The 21609-nt window shown below is 36.6% G+C and overlaps 1 long non-coding RNA gene across 1 annotated transcript in view; it reads right to left on the bottom strand.

Annotated features, from left to right (window-relative positions):
- LOC126940564 (uncharacterized) overlaps window positions 1-20188 on the bottom strand; it is an 84092-nt gene extending 63904 nt beyond the window's left edge. Inside the window, exons 1-2 of the long non-coding RNA XR_007720806.1 lie at window positions 20075-20188; window positions 1872-2222 (exon numbers count right to left, since the gene is read on the bottom strand). This is a non-coding gene — a long non-coding RNA (uncharacterized LOC126940564). The remainder of the gene's footprint in view (window positions 1-1871; window positions 2223-20074) is intronic.
- Window positions 20189-21609: the final 1421 nt, after the last annotated feature.

Raw genomic sequence — 21609 nt, 5'->3', positions numbered from 1 at the left:
TCCACCATCACGTAGTCTTTGATTAATCATGCAAAGCAACTATCATGGACAAACAGGCATAGCCTCAATTCTGACAGTTGGTACAGTTTTAAACAAACAAGCAGAATCAATGGGATATAATGAAAAAGGTGATTTTCCAAACCAAAACAGAGACTAGGAAAAATGAATATGCCATATGGATGCAATGAAAATTAGGTGTCTTTATCATGACATCTCACTTTCATACTGTGATGTTCCTAGCCTACGGCAATTTCACTTGCTGTCAAGTGAGAGATTGGGAAGACAGTATGATCTGGCTAAAAGAAAATAGAATGAAAACTGAGACATCAGAAATGTGGTTTTGGTTCTATTCTGATTTTTTGATACTAACAGCCTTTATGCAACATTACAAATCCAAGATGGGTAATGTATCTTAGCAAAACAACAGACATACTTTTGAAGTACATTAAAATGAACTACATATTCAGATTAGTAATTATTTTTGCAGATGAATTATAAATACTCTTCACAATACACACTTATCTCACCTTAAAAATCATTCTTTTCTTTTGAATTGTGAGCCACATTAAATTTTATTCTTTAGCGTGTAGAAGATAGAAAAAGCTGAACAGAAAGACCTATACAAAGAGGAAAATAATAGTCAATTTTATAATACAGAATCCTTATTTTTAAAAAGAAGCAATAGTGTCATCGATACAGAATGTCTTTTGCTTTCCATGTGGACATTAACCAACTGTAACTCTGTGACAAAAGACATACTAGGCCATGAATAAAATGGGGCTATTTACTTTCACCTGTGAGGCTTATAAACTTCCTTTTATTTTCTCATTTTTTAAAAAGAACATTTTTTTCTTTTATCCTCTATTCCATGTGTACTACTTGGTAAATAATAGCTGCCTAATAAATATTTGCTGATATATCAACAGGTTTCCAACCTCATTAAGATAAAAATCCTGATGAAAGCAATTAGATACGATTTTTTAAGCTATCACATTAGCAGTTTCTCAGGAAAGTAACGAATATTGAAGAAGACATAGTAAAATAAGTTATTTTTATTCAGTGCTGGAGGGAGAATAAATTGACACAAGCATATACCGGTTAGGCACGTTTCCTCTTTTGTAAAATAAAAACAAAATTGATTCCTAGATAGGGATTAAGTGAAATAATGTATAAAAGCATCCAGCACAATAGCTTGGCACACAGTGAAAGTTAAATCCTGATAATTTACTATGAAAATATAGGGGAGCATTAATTGGACAGATTTTTACACTTCTTTAAAATAATGTCTCCTTCTCAACCATAAACTTGGGTACCATATTTGTTTTGTTTACTGTCGTACTCCAATACAGCATACAGTGCTCACCATATTATCATTCAGAAACTATTTGTTACATTTATAGAGTTTATTTAGCCCCCCTAATTATAAAAGAGGAATTTTTTATGCAAACCTGTAGTAGATATCAGTGGGAAAAATAATACAACTTACATTCAATGAATAAGCATGTGTAAGAGTAGTGTGACACCGTATAAAAACACTGGCTCTGAATTCCAAAGAAATGCATTCAAACTCTAACTTGCTACTCACTATTCATAAGTTAATCAACTTTTTGGAAACTTCAATCATGTGCCTCCATACTGGAGATTATCAAAAACATCTCTCTTAAGGCGTTTCTGTTACATTAAATGAGAAAATATGCATTTAAGACATTGTACACTACATAATCAAAGTGGCACAGCAGATTAGGACTCAGATCTTTAGCTATTTCACCTGAATACAAAACTTCAGATTTGAAACATAACACAAAGAAGTTCTTTACAAGACCCTTACCTGATCTCAAGACCCTTATCTGATCTCCAGACAAGACCTTTACCTGATCTCAAAGTTGGTAAGGTTGTGAGATCCCCGTCACAGTATGTGCTCTATTTACTTCAGCACAATCTCTCCTTTTGTTTCTCCTTTCCTTCAATGATTACAATGCCTGAAACATTCCGTGTTGCCTGTTTTCCATAGGAACCCCGTGGTTTATGTTAAGGGAGCATCTTAGTCTGTTTTGTGCTGCTGTCACATAATATTTGAGACTGGGCAATTTACAATAAACAGAGATTTATTTCTCATAGTTCTGGAGGGTGAGAAGTCCAAGGTTGAGGGTCTAGCATCTGGTGAGAGTTTCTTGCTGTGTCCTTCCATGGTGCAAGGCAGAAAGGCAACAGAGTGCAAGCTCCTGAAAAAGAGAGGTGGGAGAAGGGGGCTGAACTTATGCTTTTATTCGGAGCCCACTCCTGTGAGAGCTAACCTTCTGCTGCAATGAAGGCATTCATCCATTCATGAGGGTGGAGCTCTCATGACCTAATCACCTCTTACAAGTCCCACCTTTCCACACTATTGCTTTCAGTATTACGTTTCCAACCCATAAACTTTGGGGAACACATTCAAACCACAGCAGGATGTGAATTAAGAAAACAAAACAAAACAAGACAAAACAGATCAGAGAGACTTGTGTGTCTGATTCAGGGTTTGGTTGGCACTGTGAGTGTTGAAAAGCTCCCTCTTCTCAATATAGCAAACAGCCAGGCACTGTAAATTTGATTTCTGTCTACTCTCTTAGCAGGGAAAAAAGGTATTTCTGCTTAGGAAAGCTTTTGTGTAGTTGTGTTTGTGATGTTAAAGTTCAAAAGAAATAGAGAAGAAACAAATACAGAAGACAACTTTTTTGTTTTTTGGAGGGTTTTCTGATATATTTTTTCCCCAATGTTTCTATATATCAGAACTTGCATGAATAAGTTCAATTTTAAGGATTATCAATATATGCTATTATCATTAATATAGTTTTATAGTGTTTCTATAAGAGTGTTTATAAATGTACCAAAGTGTGATTAATGCTCTTATGGGTCTGGTATTTACCTAGAAACTCTTTCTTCCTAATGAGACAATGCTCAAACAGACTGGCTCATTAATCTTGACAATTTCATTGGGAAGTCAAGCTGTAAAGATTTAAAAATTAAGCAAATAACAATAATAATAATAGCAAATCAACTTAGATGTGCCAGATACTGTATTAAGTGGCTTATATCTACTAATTTATTGATGTCTCACAACAACCTTTTGAAGTGGAACTATTTTCTCTCTTTATAGATAAGAAAACTGAGATTGAGACAATTTAAATAAATGTCTAATGTCACACAGCCATCAGGTTTTGAGTTCAACAGTCTGGCTCAAGAAAATCACACCACTTACTAAATGTTAGCTAGTGATAATATTTAAACTAGAAATAAAGCTTACTTTTCATCCAGTTATTTTCTTTATCTAGATTTCAAGTAAACATCAAGTGAGTTTTCCAAGTTACTTTTCTTTTTCTTTTTCTTTTTTCTTTTTTGTGATGTCTTGCTCTTGTTCCCCAGGCTTGAGTGTAATGGTGCCATCTTGGTTCACTGCAACCTCTGCCTCCCAGGTTCAAACGAGTCTCCTACCTCAGCCTCCCCAGTAGCTGGGATTACAGGCACCTGCCACCACATCTGGCTAATGTTTTTGTATTTTTAGTAGACACAGGGTTTCATCATGTTGGGCACGCCGGTCTCAAACTCCTGACCTCAGGTGATCCACTAGCCTCGGCTTCCCAAAATGCTGGGATTACAGGCGTGAGCCACAGCACCTGGCCCCAAGTTACTTTTTCTCAGGAAGGAACCAAGACTCAAAATGAGTAAACTATGTGCAGTGATGCTTTCATTCCATCAGAGAGAGAAAGAAGTCAGAATTGTCCATCTCTCTTCTCATATTCCCATAGCTTTTGTGGTTTCATCCAGCAGTTCTGTGGACTGCATTGTTAACCATGAGTCAAGTCTCCTTGATTCTATGTCTCTCTGGAGTTTTTAATATTCCTTATTTTCTTACAATTTTCCGTAAATATACTCATTTGAATTCAGTATTGTTCTGATTGTTTATAGAGTTTAGTTTGGCTGTAGATTATGACACTATCTTTTGTATAAACGTACAATTTTATTAAACTGAAGATGGATTTTTTTCCCTTGATAACTTTTTGACATTGAGACTGCCAAGAAAGATGGATTTGTATTTTAAATGCTTTGAAGTTGAGACAATTTAAATAAGAGAAATTTCAAATATCTCACTGAGACACAGCAAATTCCTCATTGCCTGAAGCAGATAAAGTAAAGAAAAAGCTGACTTATTTGAGTTCTACTTTTAAAGCTGTTTTAAAATTGTAATGATGGTATGTTTGTGTGCGTGTTAGAAGTTTTAAAGTTTAGTAAAATTATAAAGTAAAAATCAATAATATGATGGCTTTTGATAATATCAACATTTTCATTGAGTTTTAATTTTCTGAGCATTATAAGTTGGAACTTTAGAAGGTAAGGCTTGAAAGGATATTAGTTTGGCAAAATCACCTTTAGAGGTGCACACAGGTAAAAAAAATATTTTTTTCATATTTCTGTCTCAATGTTTTATGTCAGTGAAATCAGATAAAAAGCATTTTTCATAGGACAGTTGAATAAACAAAAATATCCTAAGATGTAGCCTGAAAATGAATATATGGAAAAAAAATAGGTTCATAGCCTCCCCACTTCCATTTCTAGGCCACTTAATATCTACTTTGACCTCACCACAAAATAAAAAGTACATATTATATTGTGACTCACCAAACATGTCCAATTGCACAATTGAAATGAGTCTCATGAAATATTAAATGTGGTGCACTCTATTTATTACTCTTTCCATGTATTATTTGTATATCTTATATATGCAATATTTCATTGTCTTTAAAACTGAATACTGGTTATTATATCCAATTGAACTTTATGATCTACTGTTTAAGTTTTTGAAGTTTTGTTTTTGTTTTTGTTAAATGCAAGAAAATGTATTTATTGCAACTGAGAAATTACTTTTTCTTACACTCTAATCTTAAAATTCCAGAAATATTTTAGTTAATTCCCACATCTCCGTAAGTTCCCACAACAACTCTTTCCTTTTTTTTATTTCATTTCAATAACATCACCTCTGTTGAGATGCTATGTCTAAAAGCTGTAGAAGTATTTGTTTTATTAAGGTTGCTAGTTGCACTGGTAGTTTTATAATATTCTACCAACTGTCCATAAATCACATAAAAAAGAAGCAGTGTCACAGTTGACCCTTCATAGCCTGTTACTGCACAGATTGTAATAGATTTTGATTCCAATTTAAAAATAAGGCTTTTAAGTACTTAAAGACATTGATATGGGAAAGAATAGATGTGAGTCCTGTCATTCAAGTAGTAAAAGGATATCTCACCCAACTGATAGTTCAGATAAATCCCAATTCCTCTTGAGTTTTCCTTTACCAGAAGAGTGACTGGAACAGCACCTCAGGCCCCATAGTCACCACTTTGCTTCTGAATTATTCAGTGTCTGTTCTGCCCTGACAGGGACTGCTTTCCCTTCCTGGACAGGGAATTCTTGCAAAGCCCCAGGGTCCAGCTGGGCTTGTCATCCACTAGAACCTCCCAGTAATATTTGCTTGAAGCAAATCCTTCAGAACCCAGAACTAACATGAAATTAGCAACATTAACTTTTTACCTTTTTTTCACAAAAGTAGCAGATTTTTTTGTTTTCAGATACAAGCAGATTAGTATATGCTGTTTCAGATTCCAGAGTTACATCTTCTTTACATTTCCAGGTTTTGTTTGTTTGTTTGTTTTTGCTGTGATTTTGTGTGTTGTGTGTGTTTTGTTGTTTGTTTGTTTTTTGCAGAGCTAAAAACTGTGGAGGAGGAGAGCATTCTTCTTGCCTTTACTGGAATGAATAGAGGGCTAAGGTTTCCAGGCCTTCACACTTGTCTTAAATGATTCTGATGTCCACCAGAAATTTTACGTCTGGCATCACACGCTTCTCTGCCACCTCCTTTGTAGACCATAGAGTGTGGAAATGTGGGCTGAAAATGCTTCTGTGTTTGCATGGAGTTGCTGTTGGATGTCCTTTCCTTCCTCTGCCAGCCTTGAAAGCACTGTCTTTGTTCACATACTAGAAACTCCTTTCAGGCGCTTAAATTCAGAGGCTAATTTCCACCTTTGATTTTCCACTTTCCTTCTCAGTTCTAATTTGTTGTTGTTGTTGTTGTTGTTGTTGGCTATGAGTTTTTGTACCTCTATCATTTGTGATGACAAGCAACCTTCTCTATGGGCCTCTGGTGGCCCTCGTAGTCAGGGGGCTGAGAGAACAAGGTACATAACACTTACAGGTTCTTCTGGCAGGAAAGGTCAAGATCTGGTTGTACTTCTTGCATAAACATGTTTGTTCCTGCCTTATCCCCTTGCTCTTGGTGATGTAGAATAGCTTGGAAATTTCTATCATCTTTCCCAGATGGATAGTGCTCCTGAATTGCCCCTTTGGGCATTGATGAAGACAGGGCAAAAGAACCCATCATTTAGATCTGCTCAGAGGTGTTGGATGCAGAAATAACGGAAGTTCTGTCCACATTTGACAGTGACAGGGTCTCTCAAGTAATCCAGACAAATTGGGCAGTTAGCTTCTGCTTTAAGTTCTGCCAAGGCTGCTGCAACCACCATTGGACCTGTGAATGAAGGTCTAGAGTGAGGTGAATTTTCTTCAGAGGGTTGCGTTCTGCAGGAATTCTGTAGGTTCTGCAGGTGCTGATTGTGCAGATACACCCAGCTCCTTCCTGTTCCAAATGTCTCTTCATAAATTACAGACGGTCCTTGGTGTTCTGGAAGGCCATGGTTCCTCAGTTGCGGAGGTAGGTGCCCAGACGAGCTCTACATACAACCTGGGGCCAATTGCAGATTAGTCAGACAACTGACTGTCTTTGGTAATTCAGAGGATACAAAGACAAAATCAGCAATTCTCTTGGTCAGAAAGCAGACAGGACTCTAAAGTGCCAATTTGTTCTTGGAGCAGGTGACTCTGGGCAGTCTGCAGAAGGTCTCAGGGAGGGATTTCTGAAACCAGTCTTGCTGCAGATTTTGTGATTAGTGATGCAAATATGGCTTATATATACAACACTAGGATGGTGGACCTATTAGGATACTCCTATAAGAGACTGGTGGCCCCTACCTCCAGAAGAATGGTTAGTGCTATGCTGTGGATTAATGAATATTCAGAGGTCCTGGTTAGTGAGGAAGGGATCTCTTGTGATTAAATCAGGCCAGGTGGGCCAGGCACTGTAATAATACACATGATACCATTTGTGTCTTCATAAACCTCTTTCTAGACCCTCAACAATCTTTAATCCCACCTTTGCTAGGGTGGAAACTGAAGCTCTGAAAGCCTGAATGAAGCTTTTTTATATTCCAACCCAGATCCATGCAACTCTGGAGCCTGCCAATTTGATTTGAAGATGGGCCTTCCTATTTTCCTGTATGCCTAATCTACGCCATTGCTAGCCATTTTTTTGCAGCTGCAAGAAAGCTATCACTGAAATTTTAGGTGACTTAAAAGTTGTATTCTCAGATGAGTAATCTTATAAAACATGTGGTTTCGGTATACTTAAAAGTTATAAATTTTGTCATGGGCCTGGTTTTAATGAATACAAGTTTATAATACTCTCCTTTTTAAAGTATTTTCCATATGCATTTATTGCGAATATGGGCCAGGTGCAGTGGCTCATGCCTGTAATCCCAGGATTTTGAGAGGCTGAGGCAGGAGAATCTCTTGAGCCCAGGGGTTTGAAACCAGCCTGGGCAACATATTGAGACCCTATCTCCACAAAAAAAAAAAAAAAAAAAAAAAAAAAAAAAATTAAATAGCTGGAAATCGTGGCACACTCCTATAGTCCAAGCTACTCAGGAGGCTGAGGTGGGAGGACTGCTTGAACCCAGAGGTTGAGCCATGTATATACACTGAGCCATGATCGTGCCACTCCACTGCAGCCTGAGTGACAGTAATGTAAAGTAAGAAAATAAGTAAATGTGTTTTGAAAATGTTTAGCAATTCACTGATTCATGACTTCTTCATCAACAAACGTGACTATTTTCAGTTTGTTAAGCTGTGTTTGCTGAAGGCTAATACATTTGATTTTTCTGAAAATATACATGTTAAAGTCTTGTCAATGAATGTACCACTTGATTACATTTATTAAGAGATGGAATTAAACTATTCATTATGTCTCATCCTTCTCTTATTTTCTAAAAAATCGCTTCACTTGTAGGGATCAAATCTAATCTTAAATTAGTAGAGTTAACTAAAGCATAGACATTGAAAAAGTTTCAGAACAGCTACAGACGTGCAGATTTGTTACCCGCAATTGGATGTAGTCTGATGCCCTCCTGAATTCTCTAGCATCTTATCCCCATTTTTGTACTCCGTCACACACACAAACACACACACACACACATGCACACACACCTTTTCCAAGATGCTATTGTGGCCTGTAGTCTGTTTAGTTTAACTATGTTTGTTGTTCATATTTATGGTTTTTGGTATTTTCATCTGACTGCATTCTCCCATAGCTGTTACATTTAAACATGTAGCTCTAGATTAGAGTTTTGGTCTCTGGTTCCCCACCACTGAACAGAGTCATTGGATAGTGCCTGGTTGCGTTGCGTATTGGTCTTTGGTATTTGTGTGTACCCTCTCCTAACTTTGTAACATCTAAAGTGCAAGTATTGACCTGACTTATGCTCCGTCTCCTCCTCTTCTGTATGGCTTCTTCCATTTGCAGTTCCTCTGTATGAGTCGTCCACCAACCTCTTATTCTCTAGCAATTGGCCGTAAAGAAAATTTCCGAAAAATAAGTCACAATACTCCTTTGAGTTATATTTAAGATGAATGGATATGTTCCTTTAGAGAGAAGTCTAAGCTGAAAAAGTTTATTATCTTCTCTCAAAAGCTGTATTCTCAGATGATCTATCTTATAAAACACATAGAAGTTCTGTATAGTGAAAAATTATAAATGTGGTCATGGGCCTGGTTTTAATTAATGCAAGGTTACAATGCCCTCCTTTTTCAAATATTTTTCATATGCATTTGAAGAGACTATGGGCCAGGTGCTGAAATTATATGCTGAAAATTATAGTATACAATTATTTTGCCTATTCAGCTAGTTTTGTAAATTTATACCTTGATGTCCCTGATGCATCAGACCCTGTTCTCTTGGAATGACATTTTCGGTGTTTTAGATGATACTGTCAAATCTTGCCTTGAGGCAATGCATTCTAACACAGATTTTTGTTGGAGCTGAACAAGCCTCTTAATTTCAAATATTCAATTAATATATAATAGAGTAGTGCCAAATTTTATCAGTTCCAGAGTGCTACTTATATAGAGAGGTTATTGAAAGTAAGGAGTATATACATACTGAGAATTTCCAATGTACACTAGCTTTCTTCACTACTAGATTCCTTGTATCCCACACAAGGCCTGCATTTAGAAGATTCTAATATAGTTGCAAAATTAAGTAAATAAACTAATGCTTGTGTCCTCAATTCTAATATCAATAGTAAAATTGACTTAAATAATATTTGTCAGTGTTGGTAGTGGAATTCATAATTTTCTTTTGCACAATAAATGATCATGCTCTCAAGAAAAGAAAAAAAAAAGAAAGCATTCAGTAGAATAATGTAATATGTGGTAAGTAATGTTAAAGCTTCCTTGGTGGCTCCAGTTTATTCTCCCTTAGAGTTTTGAAGTGTTACAAAAGTTACTGATACTAATTGTTCCAAAACAAAGCTTCATTTTTCTTCCAGATATGCGGAATGCTTCCATGAACACAAATCGGACCACTTCAAAAATATTTATGTTAATCAGTAACCGCTTTGGAGTGCATTCATCCCTGTTAGCCTTTTTGATTAAGGAGTGTGTTAGTAAGGGGAAAAAGAGCTTGCATGCTCCATCTCAACCCTTTTTTTCCACATTACTTTGAAACATTTCCTTTGAAATACTATTAATGCTACACTCTATGTCTTGTGAATTGGGCTATTTTACAAACCTCTCTGCTCCCCCAACCCCCTTTGAGGACAGGATGGATTCAACTACTCCTGGCTCAGTCTCCCTTCTTCCATCAGGAGGCACTGTGGTGGAGTAACAACCACAGTGTGAGTTCACACAGAGGAAAACAGTTCATAAGAGTATGAAACAATGAGCTAATGGTTCTAAGGACAGGCTACGTGTTTCCATGTAAATTTCCCTCCAGCTCTCCTGAGTGTCTTTGAACAGGTTCTCCCTCAAACACTCTGCCATACAGCCAGACGCTAGGTCAGGTAGCATCTCTGCAGGTTAAAGAAAACAAATTCTTTGGAAATAGCACTGGGGTTGAATGTATGTTTCAGTGTCAGCCTGCAAGTGGCCTGAGCATGCCCGCATGACAGCGTCTCACGGCAACGCTTCTGAGGAAAGGAAATTGTAAGCCTGTTCCCACTGACAGTCACACAGAGAGACTCTGCTGGCAAACTTCTGGACTAACTCCAGTCATTACACATTTGGAAAGGGTTTCACACAAAGGTATTTTGTGCATGAATGGTCTAGAGGAATAGGTTTCTGGACCAACTGGTGTGTAGCTAATTTTAAAAAGTCAGTTTACCATAACAATTATTTTATGGGCTGTAGAGCAGATCTCATTAAAGAAAGAAGGGAATCATAAATTAGAGGAGAAGCAAACACATTAATATGCCTAATGCTGCTTCTCTTAACATGAACATTACAAATAGGATTAAGCATAGAGCTTTATCTTATCTTTCCTTCTGCTTTATTTAAAAAATAAAAATTAATGTTTAGTGAAGATTTTCAGATATGAGGTCTCTCAAATTCTTCATTCTGTTTCTCGTGAATATTTCCGGAATGCCTACTAGTTTGTTAACACACACACACACACACACACACACACACACACAAACAAAAGCAAAAACAAAAACAAAAACAAAAACAAAATGCTTCAAGGTCGTCCTAATGCTTTTACTAGTTTACTTAATTTTCATAGACTCCTTTGTTGAATAGAAATATTTTGAAATTTCTATGTGTTAATGTTTTGTTTCTCCAGTGGCTACCCACTTTCTTCTAAAATCTGTTTTGGAGTTAGAATGAGATGCTTAAGGCTGTTCTTGATAGCTATTAGAGAAAATAAAATATGTATGCCCCATCACATCGTTTGATTAAAAAAAGCTCAATATTTTCAGTTTCATTTATTTGATTTGTTTTAGAATACAGGCTTTCATGAGGAGTGAGGTGGTTCAAACATTTGTTCTTTTATTTTTTATTTATCACTCCTCTCATACTTTCTCCAAACACTAATATATATTTTCAGGCTAGGTGCAGCAGCTCAGCACTTTGGGAGGCTGAGGTGGGAGAATTGCTTGAGGCCAGGAGTTGATATCAGACTGGGCAACATAGCAGGACCCCATTTCTGCCAAAAACTACCACAATTAGGTGAGTGTTGTGGCATGCACCTACAGTCCCAGCTACTCAGAAGGAGGATGAGATGGGAAGGTCACTTGATCCCAAGAGTAGTTCCAGGATGAAGTGAGCTATGATTGTGCCACTGCACTCCAGCCTGGGTGACAATAAGACCCTGTCTGTCTCTCTCTCTCTCTCTCTCTCTCTCTCTCTCTATATATATATATATATATATATAAAATGTGATTTTTTTAAGGAAAGTATTTTATGTACCTATGCAATATGTGCAAGGTACTGAGCAATTGTAAGATACATTCCCAAGTTTTAAAGTTCTCAGTTCTTTTATAAATCTTGTCGTTCAATTCCCTTTTTATTCATTCATTAATCCCAAAATATTAACCAAATATCTACTACATCTTAGGCAGTGATGGATTCAGATTTGTAGAAGCCTGAGCTTATATAATTTTGAGGGCTGTTTTTAACAAAGTATTACAGAAGGACATATTTTATGAAAAGATGAATGTTTATCAGAAGCATATGAACTTGTGAACACATTGCTTGGGGCCCCTCCCAAGGCCTTGGAAGGGATCTGTGTAAGGAAGAGACCCTGAAGCTTAAAGATTTCATTTTCTTCATGGTAAATCTGCCTGCAATTTCAAGCACTATGGCCAGTACTGGAGGTATAGAGATGAAGACAACATGATTAGCATTACATTCATGAAGCTTATGGTTTAGAATGAAATATTTAATCAAAGCTCATATCCACCAACATTTCTGTCCCTATTCTACTTTGGGTGAACTTTGACTTATGAAGCTCTCCCATTTGATCTTCTTTCCTGTTCTATACACTGTGGGTTCTGATACCCATCTCACTGCATTCAAATTCCCTTCTTTTTTGACCACATCTTGTATTATTCACTCCAACTTTAGCCTTAGTTAGAACCTACCTTAATGAAGTTGAACTCTGTATTATTCTGTTCTCATGCTGCTAATAAAGACATACTCAAGACTGGGTAATTTATAAAGGGAAGACATTTAATAGACTCACAGTTCTGCCTGGCTGGGGAAGGCCTCAGGAAACGTACAATCATGGCGGAAGACACCTCTTCGCTCGGCAACAGGAGAGATAATGAGTGCCTAGTAAAACCATCAGATCTTGTGAGAACTCACTCACTATCACAAGAACAGCATGACGGAAACTGCCCCCATGACTCACTTATCTCCACCTGATCCCAACCTTGTCATGTGGGGATTATTACAATTCAAGGTGAGATTTGGGTGGGGACATGGAGCTAAACCATATCAAACTCTTTGTGGGTAACTTAGTATACCACTGCCTACAGTAAACTCTTGAGAAACAGAACTGCGAACATTCTTCTGAGTTCATGGATATTTTAAATAACTTTTATAAGTAGTGAGTCCTAGGTCAAACCAGGTTAGGCAACATATTTATAACCATAAATTAGTATGCTTATAACTCCTTTCTCACATCTTTAGGAATTCTTGATATCATCAGATTCTTCCAAAAGGATTTGAAAGTCTTCAAGGGCAGGTAACTAAAGTGTTCCCCAGACTAACCCTTTGGCTCATGTGATAACTCCTCTCAGTCTGGTTTGCCCTTATTATGTCTACAGTTATTGCCAGTAAAAATTCTCAGCTTCTGTCCAAGGTGCTACCATAGCTGTGATGCCCAATGAAGTCTACACTGAGGCTATAATGTTCCAGGTCAAAGAAGCTAAGATCTGAACCAAGGAAAATATCCAGAGTGTTGACAAAACAGCTGAAACGACTTCTAGCATAGCAAAGGTCTAGACCCTGTTGTATTAATTCTATGATTACACAATGTCTCAAAAAGTCTGTAGTGGAGCAAGTAAGAAAACAAATATCCCCTTCACCATTGGATATTTTTGTTTTGTTTTTCAGCATATTATAAGAAAGTTTTCAGGCATGCAAAATCGTTGAAATAATTTTTACTGAACACTATATAACCACTACCTTGATGGTCCTATTAATATTTTATTATGTTTGCTTAATCATGTCTTTTTCCCTCTATCCATCCATATTCTTAATTTTTGATACATTTCAAAGTATACTTCCCACTAAATACTCCAGTACACATACCACTAAAACTCAAGTTAATGTGATATGGTTGGAGGTGAGGACTGCTAAAATAGGAATTTCTTCTTTTATTTATTGTGCAATGAAGATCTTGTTTTAGTATTTATTAGTTTATTTTTAAGGCAATAATAATCCCTTACATGTTAATATAAACAAAACCTTTCTTAGTAAAATATGAGTATATTTTTTAAACGTAATAGTGAAAAGAGCGACATTGCCTTAGATTTCTGTAAACCTTTTTAATGTCTGGCTTTGTAGACAACAGGATTCTCATGTGAAAGAATGAGAATGACTTTTTTGAGATTTTCTTTTTTTTCACTCAGCATAATTCCCCTGAGCTCCTTCCAAGTTGTTTTGTGTATCAGTGGTTCATTCCTTTCTGTGGCTGCGTGGCGTTCTGTGGTGTGCATGTGGCACCACCTGTTTGATCATTCACCTGTGGAAGGATGTTTGGATTGTTTCTGATTTCCAGGTATTATGAATAAAGTCGGTATGAACAACACCAAAAAGGTCTTATTTTATGGGTATTGCTTTCTGTTTTTTCTAAGAAAATTTGCTGTACCTTTCTGTTCTGGGATTTCATGATTTACCTTGAAATTCAGATCACTCTCTACAAACCCTTAAAGGTCTTGGTGACTTTATTTATAATCTACTCCTCTATCTTAACTTCTGCTGTTATTATGGGTAGCTCGAGTAGAAAGCAAGTTACATGGATACAACTCATAACTTATTGTGACCTGGAAAAAAATTTACTTGCAAGATTATTGGGAGGCAACACTCTATAGCTTTTCTACACACTATTTTGGCATATATTGTCAAAGACTTCAGAATATAAAAAGGACTTGGCAGCTCTGTCCTTCTGTGTTAGGAGAGTGATTAGTTTGCTGACCAATATAACATAAATTAAAAACATCTTCCTCCCTGAAAACATTCCATTGTATTAAAGTCTTCTTCCTTTATCCAGGGGAGGTTTGCTTACATTTCAGGGAAATAAGACAACGAATCCTTTGGTTGCTAGACCCACGTTTTGGATTTGGTGTGTCATAGCACAGTGTTCCTCGGCTCTGTACTCAGCATCCACCTGTGTCTGCTAAGCATCTCTGACACTGCTCATACTTTAATTAATTACATTGCAGTCTGTCATCCATCCCCTGATTTTCCTCTACTTCCTCTCATGCCTTTGGCTCACAACCTTACTACCTATTCTATCTCTTTTATCTTAAAATTCCCTGAATACCTTGTTTTACTGCTGCATCCATCCTATACACATCCTATCCAGTTCCACAAGCTGATATCACTACTCGCACACTTAGACTTTTGAACTCTGCTAGTAAAAAAGGGGAATGTAGGGTTCACACCTTTAAACATTTATGGAATATGATGACTTTAGCTGGGACATCAATTCTATCAGCAATTTTATTTTATTTTACTTTAGTATGTTATTTATTGATTTAGCTCTAACTTCTTTTCTTTCCTACTTCCTATATAATCTATAACATCTATGAATGTTTTCCCATGAATTTCAGGATAAAATCCAGGCTTCTAAGAACTTTCTGCATGATCTATTTCTGGAATGGAAGTCTCATCTTACTCCACCAATACAAAGAAGTATCAGGTTCCTGAGTAAAAGGTGGTCTCTCATGTCTTGAGGTTTGCAAATGTGTTTCTCTATCTGGATAGTATGTTTTCCCTATTTCTACCCAGCAGAGTTCTAGTAATGCTTCCAAGCTTGGTTCAAACATCAACAATTCTGAACGTGGCCTTGAAGGTAGACCTACCTGAATTCAATTCTTAATTTAGGCACACTACTTAACATCTATAAATCATGTATTTCTATAAAATGAATATAATAATTCTTCGTAAGTATTTTTTGTCCCAGAGAAGTAACACTTAAGCTATACAGGTAATGGATATGTAACCCACAATGTCACTATATAGTTTACATTTAGCCTTGTGTCATGTTCCATCATAAGAAAGCTTACTTTTGCTCTTCCCCTTAGTATATTCTTCATAACAGTCCATGTAGATAAACCACTGGCTATGAATGCTAAATCACTATGCACATTCTAAAAGTAAAAATGGAAGATATTTATTTTGCAACTCAATATTAATAAACTAGGTGCCGTATGACAAATTCATTTTGAAATATAGAGCCTTAAAATTTTGTATCCCTTAAAAATTAGTATCTTTTCCTCCATTATATAAAATGACTTATGAAATTGTGGAGTATAAAAGAGCTCAAGATTTAGAACTAAAGTTTGTGTATAATAATGATAACTATATTCCCTTCACAGACACCTTTTAATTTGTTTACATTGCTTTGATTTTTGCTATGTATTTTAACAACCCTTTATTTCAATACTCAACATTTTTAGAAATAAAGAGATATTCACAGGGAAATTAAAAGGAAATATCTAGTTCTGTTTTGAAAGTACAGTGCATACCTTCGAGCAATTTGTTATTCAAAATGTTCAACATCAACTTAGATTAAAATGAGTAGAATGAAAACATTGAACTTGATAATGACATTTCAAAAACTAAAGGATAGCTTTGATGAAAGGATCTATTATTTAAAATTCTGATAGTGACAAAATGTGCACCATGTTTAAAATATACTTTCAAATAAATTTTATTTGGACCTCAAAACACTTGTGTGAAGTAATAACAAAACCCTACCCAAATACTCACCTTCATAGATTTCACCAGAAACTTTAAAATCCCAAGATATTGTAAGATCTGACTACTGCTCATTTGAGGAAACATAAAGTAGTAGTTAATCTGTTGGCTATTGGATTGGCTTGAATGTCCTACTTTGTAATTTACCTGCTTAAGAGCTTTTGAAAAGTTGCTTAAACTCTGGGTGCCTGAGCTTCTTCATCTGTAAAATGGAGATAATATATCACCTACTGAACAGTACTGCTCCAATAATTGAATAAGATGACCCAGGTAAAAAAGAGAACTTACAGAAATGCCTGACATTTAATATCTGTTCAATACTCTTAATGATTTTTATCATTGGTTCTGAAATTAAAAACTGCCTTCGATTTCCAATGTCTGCCAAGTGTATCTCAAAGGAAAAGGTAGTTGTTGCATATTATCTAGAATAATGCTGGAAACAGAGAGACTGGTTGGCAGGAATGATATCACTGTAAAATCATATAGAAATTATTACAAAACATTTGCTTTGGAAAGAACAAGTCAGTTATGTCATTAGAAGATCTTCACAAATTTATGCTTAAAGACTCTTTCTAAGAAATGTCTTTTTTTTTTTTTTTTTTTTCAAGAGTTCAGGAAAGCCAAGAATGTGCTGTGAATATCAGCAATCCAATCTTTGGGGTTTGTGTTTTTTGGTAGCATTTTTAGTTTAAGGTGTCTTGAATGTGCAATAAAATCCAAGAATGGATCCTAAGAGTAAGCAGGTAAGAGAGGGTATAATTAAACAAAAATATATGAGATTCGTGAAAACTCTGGGATAACAAAGGGAAAATAGTATAGAGAAAACATGACCCCTGAAAGACTTATATCAATCCAAGTATATTGTTTATAAAAATGAAGCTCTGAAATGGTCCAGTGACTGATTCTCTGACATCCCAAGTAGGAGAGGTAATATAATATGAATTATGGAGTTGTCAAGGAAGAAGATAATTTAACATTGATTTGTTATTTTTGCCAAGAAAATATAATTGTAATACAGGATCAAATTTTAAATAGTAGAAGTCAAAATGAAAATAGTTGAATTGAAAGTTCAAACTATTCTGAATTAACATAATATATTATTAAGCCTTAAAATTGAAGTCTGCAATGTAAATTTTTATCCTTTCAAATTTTGAGACTGTAATATAATATTTTATGTAACAGTAATTATGCTGAAATTTAAAACAAAAACTATTTGCTTGATCCTTTATTCAGTCCTTCATTTCCAGCATTACTACAACCAAGTCCTCTACTAGGAGGCCTCCTAGTGAAGCAGGAAGACCTGACTCACAACCTAAAAGCCTGAGTTTAAATCTGTTTTCAAACAGACAGGAGACAGAGAAATACTGGGCATAAGAAGGTGGTTTCCCAGTAAAAGCCCCACCCTCAAGCCTGGAAACCCACAGTCCTAAATGAGAACAGGCACTCCTCTTTTCATGCCTCAAAGTTGCCTTTTGGCCTGCTATGCGCCCCCTTCTCTTGTACCCATATAAATCCCAAGCCCCTGGCTAGATGAGGAGATGAACAGAAGAGCAGAACAGCAGAAAGGCGTGGCAGGGAAAAGAGAAGGAACGTCTGAACACTGAGAAGCATTTGACTGGGGACAGTCAGAGAGGAGATCGGCAGCTGGACAGCCAAGCTCTAGGGTAAGTTCATCTTTCCACACCATCCCTTTCTAGCTCCCCATCCATCCTACTGAGAGTCACCTCCACCACTCAATAAAACCGCTGCATTCATCCTTTAAGTCCATGTGTGACCTCATTTTTCCTGGACACCGGACAAGAGCTCAGGATAAAGAAAATTGTCAACCTGGCCCTCTGTCCTTGTGAAAAGGCAGAGGGTCCACTGACCTGTTTAACACTTAAGCCATCTGTGAACAGCATGGCTAAAAGAGCATACTGTAACACATGCCTATTTGGGCTTCAGGAGTTGCAGACACCCATACCTGGACACTGTCATGGTGTCAGAGCCCAGGGATACTTGTCTGGGCTCCTGCACCTGCCTCTCGGTGTTCCCTCTCCCCTACGGCATTTGAGCTTGCAAAGTGGCAGAACAGATGAGCCACACCCTTGTAGCACATTCTGTGAGGGGGGTCAGCGAACTCTCCCGTTTTATCTTTAAATAATGTACCCTTGAACAAATTAATGTCATCTGTCAGAGCTTCTGTTTCCCAATTTGTATAATATGGATTATGATCCATGTCCCCACACACCTGATATACTGGAGCATTGTATAGAGTAAGAGCTCTATGGATGTTTTAGAGATGTATTACACAGCTGAGCCATTTTTTGTGCCATGGAAAGAGGAAGACTGTAGAGTCCATTAATCCTTATTTTGCTCTGCATCATTCTGTGGCCTTGGGAAAATTAATGAGTTACACTAAACTTCAGACTCCTCATTTATAAAAATGGAGTTATTCATACTTATACAGAAAAAGTATCATGGCCATTAAACAAGATAATGTGTGTAAACTGCCTAATACAGCTCTTGACATAGAGTGGGCTCTCAGCAGATGGTAGCTATTATTGTTATTAAATTATATAGTAGAAACTCTTAAACAAGCTTGCTCATGCATGGTTTTAAAAGTGAATTTAAATAAATATTTAAGCATTTAGTTTCTGTTTTAAAAAATTATAGGTATGCATGAAATTTTATGTACCAGAGTATAAAAATTCCAATAGTGTTATCGGGGTGTGTTTTTCCTGTTTTAGAACAGCATTTTTTCCCTCCAAGGAATAGTAAGGGGAGATTTGTTACCATGTTCCTATGATGGGGCCTCTGTTAGCCTGGAGACAGGATAAACAAATGTTTGTGGTACTCTGAGTGGTAATAATAACAACAATGATAACAATTTAAAAATAATGAAGCCCCAATGATATAGAAGTGCTGCTCCAAGCATTTCATATGCATTATCCAGTGTAATCCTCTAACAACCTGAGACTAGCAACTCTTCTTATCCCCATTTTAAAGATGAAATTTTAAGGAAAACCAGGTTAAAGTACTTGCCTAAGGTCACATTGTAAGGTAGTCATATGACTCTAGTGTCATATGACTGGTAGAAATCTAAGGAAAAGATTGAAAAAAGAGAAATAGAATAGGGGTCTTAAAATCACCATTTTTCGCTGACTTTAGAAACTCTGAGAGTGTTTTTGTTTGGTTTTGTATTAACCACTATCACCATTGCCACCTACTCATCTTAAATTCTCTTTTCTTCAGATTCCACCTGGGATTTGGTCCTCATGATTCCACTAAAAAAGTATTAGTTATCATACACTGAGTTCCTGAAATTGGCAAGCCCAGAGACCAGGTCTTAATGTGCCTGTCAACTCTCAGCACACTAGCCAAGTGGATGCCTTCCTCCTGCTTGAACACTTAACTACTCTTAATTGTCTTTCTCACTGGCCATTTGCCCATATCCTTTGCTGGTTCTTCCACCTCTTTTGACCCCTGGAATTTATACCATTTCTAAACTTGCTCATCCTCTATACTATGCTCATATAAGGTCAATAATAATATATTAACTATTCCTTCTACAAGAATAATTCTTAAACATGTCTCTTGATAAAGTTCTTACCTGGCCTGCAGTACACCAACACTTTTATCCTCAGTGTTCTGTATTTCAGATTATGACAATGCTGTCTACCCACTTGTTTAGATTAAAATCCTAGGAGTCATGCTTAATTCTGCTCTTTTCCTCACGTGCAATCACATGCAACTTCAAGGCCAGCCACAACTATATTTAAATTGTAATTTACATCCAATCATTTCTTAGTATCTCCAGTGCTATACCCAAGTGCAATAATCCAGTCACTGGTTTCCCTGCTTCATCTCTTTCCCTTCACAGTACACCTCGACATTGCAGCCAGAATATTAAACTTTTTAGAGCAGTTATCAGATCCCATCACAATAGAACAAATGTGAAGCCCCTTACCTGTTTTGTAAGTAAGGAAACCATCTGCTTCAGGTTGCCTAGGATAGACCTCATTTACTGGGATTGTCCTAAATTGTTCTAGCCTTTTACTCTGAATCCTTTTTTATGTCTTGTTGACAGTGTCCTTTTCACTCTAAAAATGTGTCAGTGGGTGTCGTCAAGCTAAGATGCACACTAATGATAAAATGAGCCTGCTCTTTATTATATGCTTTTATAGATGAATAGATAAATACTGCTTGAGATGTTTACAACACGGCTATCATGAAGCCCTGCCATAATCATTGAACTGACAGTTTGGCCTAGGTTTGCAACCATTCATTAGAGATGAAGGCATCTGAGCTGATTAAGAAGAGATTTCAAGGAACTCTCTAAGTGATTCTTACCAAGTTTCAAAAAGGAGATGAAAAGCATAAAATGGTGTGGTAGGCAGAAAAATGGCTCCACAAAGATATTCTCATCCTAATCCCTGGATTTATGAATGTTTTGTAGATGAGATTAAGCTAAGGACCTTGAGATGTGAAAATGACTATTAGATTTCCCCATTTAACCACATTCAAGTGGTTCAAATCTAATCACATAAGCCCTTAAAAAGAAGAGACATTTTCCCAGCTATAGTCTCAGTCAGAAGAAGTTATTATAGAAAAATGATCAGAATGCTGCGATGTTGTTGGCTTTGAAGATCTAGAAAGGTGCCCATAAGCCAAGACATATGTATGCATGGCCTCTAGACACTGGAAAAGCAAGGAAACACATTCTCCCCTAGAACGTACAAAAAGAACACATTTCTGATAACACTCTGACTTTAGCCCAGGAAGATCCATGTCAGACTTCTACAGAACTGTTAAATAAAAAATGTGTGCTGTTTTTAAGATACTAAATTTATATAATAAGTTAAAGAACAACAGAAACGTAACACAATGAGGAAGTGACAGAATTATAATTTAGCCTTTTCTTAGTCACTACTCAGATTATGAGCACAATGATTTTAAGGTCCTTGTTGCCAGTGACAGTTCCTATCACAGTTTTATACCTAGACCCAAGAATACAGCCCTGAAAACAGGTAGGTCAATGTGTCTGAGGTTTACAGATGTAGATGCCTGTATCCCCTCCCTGAGTGAGGTTCTATTAATAGCTCCTTACAAGAAAAATGTTACTGACAACTAATTTAGAGATCTGGGAGTCTGGGACCGTGTTGGGGTCAGAGACTTAATCATAGTCCTAGCCATTCATGCTGTCAGTGAGAGACGCTGCCACACATACAGGACCTCTCACCTCTTAGGCATTGGGTTTATAGAATCTTGCCTTTTATTCTTCTGCGATCAGAAGCATGAGTCTGATGCTACCAGCGCTTTGAGTCTCCACATCAAACCAATTCATTCACCCCATGAAGCTGAGTTCCCATAATGTCCTAGAACAAGCCCTAAAAGGCACATGTATAATAAAAAATTAAATATATCTATCTATTTTGGGGGCAACAATGAGGCATTTTAAAATACTTCAATGTGGGGAAATAGAGAGAAGGCACTCCTCATATA

This window comes from Macaca thibetana, chromosome 17, assembly GCF_024542745.1.
Source record: "Macaca thibetana thibetana isolate TM-01 chromosome 17, ASM2454274v1, whole genome shotgun sequence".
Taxonomy (NCBI): domain Eukaryota; kingdom Metazoa; phylum Chordata; class Mammalia; order Primates; family Cercopithecidae; genus Macaca; species Macaca thibetana.
The sequence above is the reverse complement of the archived record's forward strand: the minus strand, read 5'-3'. Positions and strand labels throughout refer to the sequence as shown.